This window comes from Columba livia, chromosome 2, assembly GCF_036013475.1.
Source record: "Columba livia isolate bColLiv1 breed racing homer chromosome 2, bColLiv1.pat.W.v2, whole genome shotgun sequence".
NCBI lineage: Eukaryota > Metazoa > Chordata > Aves > Columbiformes > Columbidae > Columba > Columba livia.
In genome coordinates, this window is record NC_088603.1 from 154,310,500 (window position 1) to 154,323,866 (window position 13,367).

General features: G+C 42.6%; 1 protein-coding gene and 1 long non-coding RNA gene across 2 annotated transcripts in view; one reads left to right on the forward strand and one right to left on the reverse strand.

Annotated features, from left to right (window-relative positions):
* ST3GAL1 (ST3 beta-galactoside alpha-2,3-sialyltransferase 1) overlaps positions 1-2,124 on the reverse strand; it is an 80,666-nt gene extending 78,542 nt beyond the window's left edge. Inside the window, exon 1 of the mRNA XM_065054456.1 lies at positions 1,963-2,124. The gene's annotated coding sequence lies outside the window, so the exon portion shown is untranslated. The remainder of the gene's footprint in view (positions 1-1,962) is intronic.
* The window catches only part of LOC135578713 (uncharacterized), a 68,935-nt gene continuing 57,343 nt past the window's right edge, over positions 1,776-13,367 (forward strand). Inside the window, exon 1 of the long non-coding RNA XR_010470811.1 lies at positions 1,776-1,909. This is a non-coding gene — a long non-coding RNA (uncharacterized LOC135578713). The remainder of the gene's footprint in view (positions 1,910-13,367) is intronic.

Consider the following 13,367-nt stretch of genomic DNA (forward strand, 5'->3'; position numbering starts at 1 on the left):
TTAAAGCTGGTTTGGCAGGACCATAGACTGAGACTTTGTTGAGGTACGGGATTTAAACCCACTGCCACTGAAATGTTACCCTACAGCAGCACCAAAATAGAGTAAATGAAGTGAGAAATTGGCAGAGGTACAGAGCACCAAGTTCACTGTAGACTTATGCAGGGGTTCTGTTGTTTCCAAGATAATCAGGAAAACAAGTATACTTAACTAAAAAAACCATCCAACCATTCCCACCTCCACCCCCAACCACCGCCCCAACATGTGTTCAAACGGATTAAAACCTGCCAGGATCCCAGATGAGCCCAAAAAGGACCCCGAGCACAGCCGTGCCCTGCAGATAACACCATTGCCAAAGGGGAAAGAGGACCCAAAGCCAACCCCAACTTCTTCTAACATGAGAACAGCTCTTTCAAGGCATTATGAACACCAGGCAGAGCACCACCGGCATTGGATCGAGCAGTAAAAATTGAGGAGGGGTGATCATATCGGCTGCAGGAAGCCCTGGCTGTTGTTGTTCACACGGGACGCGATGTAGCGATCCAAATATTTCAAAGCAAATACTTCACGCAGAGCCACCCCTCCAGCTAAAACCGTGTAAATAATACACAGGAGGAGTGTGCTGTTAATTGAGTATCTTCTGAACAGCCAAGAGACAGGAAGACTCCAGTCAAAGGTGACTCTTCATTTTAACTTATATCACTGAAGAGCACCAACATAAATGAAGTCCTGAGGACAGGATCAAAGTAGAATAGGGACTTTCTTTTTTATATCCTTGAATTTCCTGTCTCTTTTCCACACTGAAATTTAATTTCCTTTTCAAAGAGAGCTTTTGGAGCTTATGAAAATTGACCCAAAAGATTACAAGGGCTTTGTCACCCTTCCAATCTCTCTGAAAGATCCATAATTAGGGAGGTTTTTCCTTTAACATGTGTGCCCACTAGGCAAATATATAATTCAGACTTACAATGAAATGAATGAGTTATTTCAATGTATTGGATACATACAAGCCCAACCGTTACAAAGAGTTGAAGAATCTCGTGTGTGTCAAACAAGTAAATCTGCACCGAGGCATTTTTTTACTGGTTTGTTTTCATTAATGCCAAGACTAAAATCAATCACGTAAAAGATCTTGGCTCTATGTTTGCTATGGACATAAATATATCAAAGTGCAATCAAAATACACCTAACAACCAAACTGTTGGCCTCGAAGATTAGTTATTTACACTCCTGCGGAAATTAATTCCGCAAACAGATATGTAAGAGTGGGTACCTAAGACAGTTAGTCTGCTTTTTTCCCTCTAACGGGGTAATGCTGGCGTTCCTCTCTCACCGCACAGCCTACCCAAGGGGAAAAGAAATAAAAAAATAAAAATAAAACACAATAAAAAAGAAATCAGGGTACAGGACTCCATCGGGCTGGTCCCTCCCGCTGTTCTCCGCCTGCCAGCGACCACCCCGCAGCCAAGCGGCTCCGCCGGGCAGGGCACGGGGCAGGACCGGTCCCCCGTGGACCGGGGCATGCCGTGGGGAGGACACCCCCCGCCACTGCCCCCCGGAGCTGCACGGGCATCGCCCGAAGGTGCGCCTTGCTCAGGAGCCCACCCCGGCACCCGCAACCTTTCCTTCTGCCCCCCTCCACCGGGGAAATCCCGGCTGGATGGAGGGAAGCCTCCCCGCTTCGGAGTGCCGGGGCACCCGCCGGGGGATGCTGCAATCTCCGTCAGTGCCGGGAACAACCCCTGCTTCTAAACAATAATAATAGGAAAGAAAAAAAAAAAAAAAAGGAAAAGGAAAAGGGGAAAAAAAGAAAGACACAAGACACAACTTAAAGAGTAGAATGAGGAGCTGGAAGGGAGGGGGAGGCTCCCGCCGCGCCTTTCGCAGCAGGGGGGAGCGGGAGAATTTGCAGGTAAGCGGGGAGGAAGGCGGAGGAGGGCGGCGGGGGGGTCCCGCGGTACTCACGGTGGGGCGCTGGGGGGGCCGCCAAGCCCCATGGCCAGGGAAGGGCGGGCTGGCGGGCGGTCGCTGCTGCTGTCGCTGCTGCTGCTGCTGCCGCCGCTTCTGTCGCTGCCTGCGCCGCCCGCGGAGCCTCTCCGGGCGCCCCGTCCCTCCCCTTCCCTCCCCGCAGGGCTTCCTGCCCGCTCATATAACGCGCCCCCAGACACGTGGACGGCGCCGGGGGCCCCGGCGGCTCCTCCTCGGAGCCGGGCAGGGCGGTGCCGGGGCGGCCTCCCCTCCTCCCCCGGACCCGAACCGCTGCGCGGGGCTGCGTGGCCGCGGGGGTTGCGCGGCGCAGGGTGCGCGCTGCGCCCGTCGGGGCTGCGCCCGCCTGCGGGGTCAAGGAGCGGCCGGGGGGTCGCAGCCGCCGACCCCCTGGCTCGCCCCTCCTGCGCCGGGAGGAAATCCCAGCTCCCGATACGACATCCCTGAAGAGTGATCACTCAGAAATAGCCCTGTTCTCACCCCCACCCTGAACCTTCTGTACCTGAAATGGGCTGTGTGGATCCCAGCAGGTATCACAGCAGGGACACCGAAAAAAAATTCGGTTCTTCTCAGAGGAGAAAGCATACTTTGCATCGTTAATAATATATCAGTGCAGCATCAGACATTTTTAAGGCGACTATAAAATGCTGTAGAATTAAAAAGAATACAACATCATTAAAGAATCCCCCAGACAGACACATTCAACTGATAAAGTGTCTGCTAAAACTATTTAACAACATAATGCTGACTTTTTTAGTGTCGATGTGTAAAGGCTGGAGCCGAGACAAGAAGGGGGGAGGTTACAACACCTCCAGAGGAGCAAATAATCTCTCTGGTCTTCTCTCCGGTTCGCCCGTAGGCAGTTTCACATGCACAGTGAATATCTACAGCACATGTCAAGGTAGAGAACGTATTCCTGAGCTCTGAAAAACATGTTTCTTAAAGGTGGACAGCCAGTGCATAACTCCCTTTGTGAAGCAGATAAGTTTATAGGTTATTAATCTAGTTAATGAAACTACCTACATTGTTGTTTTATTCCATCCAGCACAGCATACTTCCACTGGAAACTGTAACACGCTACACAGGAGTTGTAAATCAAAAGCCGTCACTGAGCTTGTTTCCATAGAGTTATATTAGTAAAAGCTTAAGTGTGAATTTAGACCGGTGTCACATTGTGTACCGTGCAGGTATTTGTATTGGGGTGTGAGTACCAGTGACAGGCTGAACTTCCTGCTTAGGAGCATAAACCCCGACAAAACCTTCCAGGGATTCGCCCCCTCACTAAATCCTGTCCCTAGATACTGCAGAGCAACATAGTATTACATCCCTCATAAACAGGGCTTGGAAGGGATTTAATCTAAAGTAATGAGACTTAAAAAAAAAAAAAAAAAAAAAAAAAAAAGCTAGTTGTGTTAGTTGTGTTGGTTCTTTTTTAAACAAGGAATGTATCAACACATGGAATTACTGTGTGTGGGAAACAGTGTAATAAGTAGCTCTTCACTGTTTTTTCCCAGGAGCTGCTTGCCACTTTGCTGAAGGTGGGATAGGGCCCTTGAGGAGCCCCGATTCGATCACCTGTGACAGTTTCTGTAACCCTCTCAACTTGATATTCCCACCTTCAGGGAAATTAGTTGAATTTGCTGCTTCATTTCCTTCCTGATGATTGTGAGTGGGTCTGTTTATGAAAAAGCCACTGGGGACCAGCTCACCAGCAAAAAAAAGAAAAGGCAGTGCATCAGGTTTGAAGATCTCTCTCAGGCATTTCTGAGAGGATGGATGGAATGAGAGAGTGATGAGGGCTCTGAAGAATACTCTATAAAAGCAAGGAGAAGGAAAGGAAAGGAAAAGTCTGGGCACTCTGCATTTCACTACCTCTTGTACCACATCTGGTTTGTCCATAAGTTTAACAGAGAAAAAAAAATATTATAGTAAAACAAGTGATTTCTTATCATACAGTAGATAAAGTTTTACTAGTGTGTCTGCAGGTTGTATCAAGGGAAGCACCCTGCAGTCAAGAATGTCTTAATTAATGCTAGTTAATCAAGATGACACCAGAACAGGTTGCCCAGAGAAGCTGTGGTTGCCCCCTCCATGGAAGTGTTCAAGGCCAGGCTGGATGGGGCTTTGGGCAACCTGGTCTAATGGAAGGTGTCCCTGCCCATAGCAAAGCAATGAGAACTAGGTGATCCTTAAGGTCCCTTCCAACCCAAATCATTTTATGATTCCATAACAGAGACAGGGAGCAGGTTCTGAACAAGGGATATGGGTGGAGCATGGAAAAGTGCCTCAGGTCTCCACTGGTGCTATCTTGAGAAGTAGGAGGCTGAGCGTGGTACAGAGAACAAGCCCAAATTGCCCTGAAACAGCAAGTGTGGAACATACTCATCTTCGTTATACCAGTGTTACACTCAATTAGCTCCTTTGGATGCTCTCAACTTCACCAATGCACCCCAAGGAGTGTGCAGATACCAAGCACCATCTGATCATGCCATAGTAACTACAGCAGGTTCCAACGCAGAGGGCTGGATCTGCTCCCCTTTATACCGTAGCGTTTCCTTAGCAAGTGTCATGTAGATGTTTTTGGGAAAGAATCCAGTATTTGTTTCACAGACAGTATTTCCTCAACAGCTCAGTGAATATGAAATAGTTTGAACTAACCATGCAAATCTCACTTGTCTTCTTATGTAGAGAAATGATATCTATTCTAAACTCTGGGCCAGGGCTTTCAGCTGCTGATGGGGGACAGCTATGCAGACATCAAAGGAGCTGTATCAGCTTTCACCAAGTGGGGATCCAGCCCTTTATTCATATTTAAAAATGCAGATACTGTGTCTAGGTAAAGCATTTTTCTCTATATTTTTAAGTAGCCAATACTTTATTTTATAGCTGTTCCCTCAGTAGCAGGATTGTTTCTCAGTAGTCAATGTTTAAAGGCCCTTCAAGGCTGAAGGGATTAAAAATGAATAATTTAAAGCTGGTCTACGATGCAGAATTTTTAACATATGTTTTACAGGCCATGTAGAACAATCTTTTTTTTTTTCTCTTGTCAGTAGATATTTTACAAACCTGCTGTGCTGGAACCAAAACTCTTTTTATTTAAGACTCAGATTTGAGCCCTCCTATGCATTGACACAGCACCGTGCTGGTGTCTGCAAGCCATAACAAGGAAATCATTATCACCAACACTGGTCAGAAGAAAAAGAGATATGAAGCAATTTCACTGCTTTTTCCTCTTACATACACTGGTAAACCAGATGTGGGCAGAACTAAGGCTCTCCCATCTCAGAAAGCTTTATCCCAAGGTTAAGTCAGAGGAGCTGTAATTTGCTTAACCTAAAGCTGCGAAAGAACTGGACCCAGGTGGTGTTGGAGGAGGCATGAAACGTTGACTTTTGGCTATTTTTTTGAGGTTGACTGGAATATTTTTTGCCAACTTCCTCTTAACTTCCTAAACAATGTAGCTCTAGGAACACCAGCTTAGTCACACTTGGCAGTTTTAATAGGCAATGCTAATTTCTGGTAAATCATTCACCTTTTATGTATTTAATTTCTTGCCCCTTCTAACTCCTTGCAACAGCAAAGGGAGAAGGCACTTACTTCTCTGGATGCTAAAATTCAGCCCGAGTTTCAGCCTTACACACTGGTTTCCACACTCTTCCTTGTTGTCCTGGATTATCCAGCTTTTCATTTCTATGTTATAATTACTACAAATTTGCAATTAAAAATAAATTGTTTTGATTATTTTAATAGCTCTTTGGGCCCCAAACCAATTTCAAGTATTTCAGCAAGACGTAAGGTTAGGCACTGTGCTGGGACAGTGCAGATTCAGGCTTGTGCTTACTCTCCCCTCACTTGCTCTCCCTTCGGTAGATAATCTCTCATCTTTCAAACAAGCCAATTGCCATTGTGTCTAGGCCAAGAAGAAGTTAAAATAGAAAATCAACATTTGGTGTGTACATAGTTGCCAAGAAGCTATTTCTCCTCGCCTGTGTAAATAAATTGTCATCAGAAAAGGCTGGCTTGCTCTGAAAGATGTGCTAAGTGCTACTGCTGCACTGTGCTCCTGATGGGAGGGAAGAAGAGAAGGTCCAGGAGTGTGGCCAACTAATGCCCCATCCAGAGTTTCCCCCACTAGTTCTGTTGAAGACAAACATTCTTTACACAGGCTGAAATTTCGTTGGATAATTGCTGTCATAGTTAACATAGTAGGAATGATGACTGACCTTGCCAGTTATGTCCCCAGTCCAGAACCAAGCTCCATGCAGGTGAATCACTTTGCCTTGTAAAGTGATTCACTGGTGAATTTGGTTTGCATGGCAAGGTTTTGGTAGTCAGTGAGCTAAAGGGGTGGCTTCTGTGGGAAGATGATAGAAGCTTCGCCCATGTCTGGTAAAGCCAATTACAGCTGGCTCCAAGATGGACCCACCACTGGCCAAAGGTCAGCCTGTCAGCAATGGTGGAAGTACCTCTCTAATAACATATTTAAGAAGGGAAAAAAAAACTGCACAATGGCAGCCAGAGAGAAGAGTGAGAATATGTGAGAGAAACAACCCCAAGGTCAATATTCAGCAAATATTCAGCAAATCTAGAGCTCAAGCAAACTCACATAAGAAACAGTCTGGGCTATGAAATACTTCTTTGCTTTTGTACTCTTGGATAAATGCAATTTTTGCTATAAGGACAATACAAAGCCTGAGAAGAATAATAAACACTAAGTAAGAATAAAACAATGTGAAGATATTTAAATAGATAAAACAATAGTACCTCTGTCAAAATACAGGAAGTTAAATTCATGTAGGAACGTTAATCAGCTATAATTAATTTACTGCAGAACAAACAAATGTCCTAAGCACATAAAGTGAAGATAAAGGTAAGTAACCATATGGCAAAGCGAGACAAATATGGTATAGTTTTCAGGTGTTTCATAAACATGTAGCATGTTCATTCTCCCTATATAAATGACTCATCTTGGCAGTTCAGGCATCACCTCTGGAAAGTCACAATAGTAAAATTCACCTGATTTACCTTTGTGCATCTTGATCCTATAGTGACTTAAGTACCATCTGTGCCCAGCCACTTGAGCTGAAAATCCTCAGATTTTTCCCAAGTAAAGACATGAAAATATGTCAATTGATTGTGAAGTTATTAACATGATTTGATTTTATTTCATTTTGGCTATCCCCTAGGATAGTCAGGACTAGACTGGAAGGTGAAATTAGACTTAGACTCAGAAAATAAATGTTGTTGATTAGGTTAAAGTGCCTATTAGGCTTGTGTTTGAGTTTTCAGCCCACAAGAAGAATGGCAAGCAAAGCCTGTTAAAGAAACATTTTAACAAAAATGCATTTTTCTGTGTCTCAAACAAAATAAAGACAGTAACACAGAAGAACCTTTTCAAAGTCAGGCTTATGTGTTTGTCTGATCAGCACCACCTAACTGTTGCATCTCTCTTTAATGTCACAGAAGCACACAATATGTGCCACCATGCAGTTTTCATTAGAAATGTTTTTCCTCAAAGGACATCGCATGCATACCAAGGGCTGTACATGCTGCATTAAGATAAACACACTAACAAAACAAGATACTAATTACATGTAAAAGCCATCCCCTGGGAAAATAATGAGAAAAACAATGAACCACACCTGGCAGATGTTAGTCACATAATTTAGTATGGAAAAGCATTTATGTTGAAAGGTAGAAAAGCAACATAATCAGACAGATAAGGTAGAAAAGTTTTTTTTCTTGCCAGATATAAAGGTTGAAATAACATTGTGCAATTCCTTGCAGCTGTTGGGACAGGCTGGACAGGGACAAATGGTGTGGGTAGTATTCCTCTGGGGAGAGATGGTGAGTGGTTGTGCCAGGGTAGAGCTGAAGATTTGCTGCAAACTCACAGCTTGGAGCTCATTGTAAGACAGAGTACCTGAGATGTTACTAGAGGACAAAAAAAATAGGTTTAGAAATAAATTTCCCAGATGTAGACTGGAAAATACTTAGGTTGCATTATTTTTGTGTGCAAAAGCTAGCAGAACTCTTCACTAAAGCAACACTATGTCAGCTGTAATGCTGTTTTAGATCTGATATTAGAAAATCAGTGATTAGAGAAGTGCTTGTCATCAAAGATGTCTTCGGAGTAGCTGATCATGACTTTTTTCCACTTAAGTCGGCAAGATAAACAAAAGTAAGACTACAAGTCCAGTTCCCTGATTACAGAAGAGTGAAGCTGGGTAAACTAAGGAATTGTTTTAACTATTAGAGACAAGAACTGGACAAAATATTTCAAAGATTTTAAAATGGTCTTTCTGCAAACCTGACAGGTGCTACTTTTGGAACATAAACTACATCTAAGAAACTGAAAAAAAGTGATTCAGAAAACCAGAAAACAATTAATCTAAGCTTAACACAGTGTGATTTCTTAGAGTAAATTTCGAAGGACAAAATAATTTAAAATCTGGAGATAAGTAAAATACGGGATAAAATGCAAACTTATATTTACCAGAGAGACATTAAACAAGATTAATTTTTAAGTTTATTTCAGGCAAGAAGCGATGCTCATGAAAAGATTAATGTAGTAGATTGTGTTTACTTGGTCTTCGATGTAGTTGGTTAAATGAAAGCTGTTTTCTTGGAAGCTGGGGATGCTTCTTGGAAAGTGGGACAAGACTGGTAGTCCAAAGTCCATAGCACATCTTCATGCTATCACAGAGGTAGAAGGGTATCTTGTCATCCAAATCAAGCTAAAATATAAGCCCATCGCTCAGGAAGAGGAGGTAGCCAGCTAAAACACAGTTTTGGGGTGTGTAGGAAGAGTTACCTGGCTTGGGAGGTCACCTGCTTTACAGCTGGAAAGCAGACAGCAAATTTGAGCGAGGTGTCAAGGTCCACTTTAGACCAAGGTAAGCAAGGTGAACCTCACTCACTCTTTGGAATCTGCCATCTGCCTTGAGATAACAGCTCTTCACTTGCTCCCAATTAAGGAGGGGGAAGATTATGGTGTACATAAGCTGCCAGCAGGATGAAGCCATGAAATGGGCAGATGGGATTTGCTCAGCCTTACAAAAGGAAAGCAGAGGGAGAATCCGATTGCTGTCAATTGATTGGGAAGTAAATGTCAGGGAAGGGGGCAACGTATAGCAGCTAAAGGAGGAATGAGCATCAGCCGCAGGTCGAAGTATTCAGATTGTAAATTCAAATAGTGTTACTAACTATTGTACAAAAAGACAGAAAGATAGAAGAAAGCCTCCAGTGGATAAGGGAGAACAAATTCACCAATATTTACATATGGGGCTTCATGCATTCTTGCAGAACATTTTATGTGGTTTCCTGTATAGGAAAAAAACCTACTTTGATGAATTAGAGCTACACCTCCTTGTGTAAGGAAATGTAGCTTGAAGTTGCATATGCTGAAAGATATACATCTCTACGAAGTGGCATCAGTTATACTGTGCTAAAAGGAATAAGAAACAAAGACACTAAACAGCCTTGCAGAGATTCTGCTGTCCCTCGCAAAGGCCACCATCAAGGACCCATTCCTAACCTCTCTGATGGGCACAGGGATGGGTCTGGTTTGCTCCTACAAGAGCACTGAAGTTATGACCAGCCCAAAGAAGGCTGAAAATAGTGAGCTGCTTGTCATGGGAAGTGCTGTTGAGATCTGATATTATTAATATGTTCACACCAATAGTCTCATACTATGTAACATTAAAGTTTCCTAAGGATATTGATATACAGCATGTTCCAAAATGCGGTTTCTAAAGGCTTATTTTTGGGAGAAAGAAAGATTTTCATTAAAAAAAAAAAAAAAAGGCTTTCTGGTACAGCACAGTAATGTTTTCATAGTGTAACATGAGCTATTGTTCCATTTCTTGTTTCTGATAGTTTGTGTTACGAAATGTAGTTTTTCTCTTTTTCCTTACTTATATGGTACTTTGAGCAGTTTGATAAGCCAAAATAAGTTTTGATCAAGATGCAGGGGTGAAAAAAAACCCCTTCTGCCATACAGGCTGACACTCCAGGCTGGTGAAATGGGGGAGAGAATCAGAAGGGTGAAAGAGAAAAAACTCATGGGTTGAGTTAAAGACAGCTTGATAAGCGAAGCAAAAGCCACACACACAAACAGAGCAAAACAAGGAATTCATTCACTACTTCCCATGCGCAGGCAGGTGTCCAGACATCTCCAGGAAAGCCAGCCTCCATCACACATAACGGTTACTTGGAAAGATAAACACCATCGTTCCAAACATCCCTCTCTTCCTTCTTCTTCCCCCAAAATATATACTAAGCATGACATCATACAGTACAGAATAACCCTTTGGTCAGTTGGGGTCAGCTGTCCTGGCTGTGTCCCCTTCCAGCTTTTTGTGCACCAGCAGCCTCCTTGCTGAAAAGTCCTTGAGTTGGTATAAACTTTACTTTGCAACAACCAAAACGTCAGTGTGTTATCAACATTCTTCTCACACTAAATCCAAAACACAGTACTATAACCAGCTAATAGGAAGAAAATTAACCCTATCCCAGCCAAAACAAGGGCACCTTCTTTATACTGTATTAAAGCCTACGTGTAGTCATCATTGATATCTGTATCACTTATGCTCTCATCACTCCTAACAGTCCCCATCAAGGGTCAAGGACCTATTTGGTACAAACACATTTCCTACTGCAACTGGCTTATACTTCAGCCACTCCTTGCCAAAGAGCAGTTGCATTAGGAGCTGAGATACCATTCTTATAGGATACTCATGTCTCTGAGCACTGAGAAGAGAGATGAAGCTTACTGCAAAACTGTTTCTTGTTTTGCACCAATGAAGATGAACAGAGCAGGAAACAATACATATAGACAGGAGGATGGAGCACAGTGCATATATCACCTCCCATCTAACTCTGCTCCACAAAGGAGTCAAAAGAGATGGTTAACATCTGTTCACATGAGGCAGGAGAGCATGTTCTACTGAATTCTCTAAGATTTAAACTGAGCCTTAAATGCAGAGCTCAGGGCAAACATTTCTCTTCATCACAGAAACTAGAAGGCTACTGACACTGGTGTCACCAGAAAGAGGCTGAACAAACTCAGTCCTTCTAATCTCCATTTGTCACTTGAAGGACATGTAAGACTGAAGAACCATAGCTTCCAGAGGCAACAGCTCAGAAGACTTGTTCTATTTTGCTTACAAAGTTGTTCCTATCTGTGCAGACCGAATCCTTGTGACTATTCCCATGACTAAGTAGAATGTAGTTGTGTTCAGAAAGGATTAGCTCTCTTTTTTTCAGCAAACAAAATGAGCTGCTGAGTTTTTTTATTTAATGCTTTATTTCCCTTGTAGAACATAGAAAAAGTGCACTTTTAGGTATATAAAAGTACATAAGCTTTAAAATAAAGTTAAGACTGGGATCAGCCAGAAGATTTTGACAAGTCATTTGATCTAATTTCTGTATCAACACAGTCTGTAAAGGTCCATTCAGTTAACCCTTACTAAATGGAACAAGGAGCATTAGTCTGAACAGGTGTTTCAGAGAGACATCATAGGCTCCCAGAGACAAGAAGGCACCTCTTCTGTTGCTAATGTTTGACAATGATTTTTCTCACTCATTGTATGAAAAAAATATTTATTTTCTTAGCATGTATCTGGCTTCAGCATACAGCTGTTAATTCTTGTTTCTCTCCGCTGTATAACAATGCCCGTTAAAAACAGAATTGTCTTAATTTGAAGGTCCTCCATGCTATAATCAAGTTAGCATTGTGATCTGCTTCTGATGAATTAAGTAGATTGAGCATTTTCAATCTCTCACATGGGATATATCTGACCAGATGTGAACTTCTACCCAACAGATAACTATAAAACACTTGTCACCATCCTTTCAAAGTCAGCACAGAGAAACAAGCCCTTCTGTGGTGAAGTTCATGTCATCTTAAAATGCGTGTTTAAAACAGAATAGATAAATGTCCCTCTCAGCATTCCTATTTCTCTCTAGCAACAATCAAGGAAGCCTGTGCTGAATACCTCTCATGTCACTGCCTGCGTTATACACCTCTTTAGGTCTTGTATACACAAGATGGATCTGACACTTCTACTAAGTCATTTTCCCAGCTTTGAATAATTTCCTTGCTTTATCATCTGCACATTGCACTGATGATATTTTTGCAGCATCTCCAGCAGATGCATGACTTCAAACCCTCTATATGAGGAGGCTTCACTCTTAAGTGCTGGGAGTGCACACTGGGGCTGTTCACTGAAAATCTGGTTAGGGAGGTATAGCTGGATTTCAATAGGTATGTTACCTATACTCCGTGCTTCCTGTTGATTGTTACTTTTTAATGAGATACATGTGGCACTGATGAGAAAACACCTTGATAAGTACTGATCGCCTGGAAAAAGACCAGATTATGTAACTATAAATCTTGATTTTTTTTCCCATATCTGTTTTCCCTTCTCCTGATACTAACAACCCCTGCAGATTTCAGCTTCTAACACCCAGCCTTGTTTTCTAGCATTAGCCATTCAGCTGTATCTAATCATACCATACTCGGTCACTAGCCCAGCCAGACAGCTGCCAGATGTTTTATTTTTAGATAAATACTTACATCTGTTGAGTTATAAAGTAGAGAGCAATGAATCCATTCTTGATGGCTTTTTTTTTTTTAACTCTGCAACTTGAAGAAGACAAGAATTACATAATCTCTGCAAGAAAATACAAAGATTCATGTATCTCAGCAAGTTCCATTTAATTTATACAAAGCATGTTCAAGGGTTGGTGTGTTCACTGTCACTCCATAGTGGTTTATCAAGTATGGAGGAAAGAAGTGTAATGAAAATAGTTTCTCTTGCCCAACACCTTATCCCTGTTTTAAGTATGACTGGTTGTAATGATCTCGTCTGATAAATATGATTGCTATAATATGTTTTATATATATATATACACATATATATACACACACACACTGGGCAGCAGGTATGACTGGGTAGGAACCTGCATGTATTTCTGGTTGGGAGAAATGAGAAAGGGCTTTCCCATCAGAGTCCTGCTGTTCTCTTTAGGGATCTTCTGCCAAAAACCACAGGAACAACACATGTGTGTCCCTCTCTTCCCTCTGTCTTGCCCACCTTCTCTCTATCCCTGTCTTCTTCACTCCATCATGTTTACTAATTCTGATTGAAGACAGAATCACAGAATGTCATGGATTGGAAGGGACCTTGAAAGATCATCTGGTTCAATCCCCCTGCCGGAGCAGGAACACCCAGATGAGGTTACACAGGAATGTGTCCAGGTGGTTTTGAATGTCTCCAGAGAAGGAGACTCCACAACCTCTCTGGGCAGCCTGTTCCAGTGTCTGTCACTTCCAGTGTTCTGACACTTTCAGGAAAATGGGCAGCACTTTTGGGTAAGTG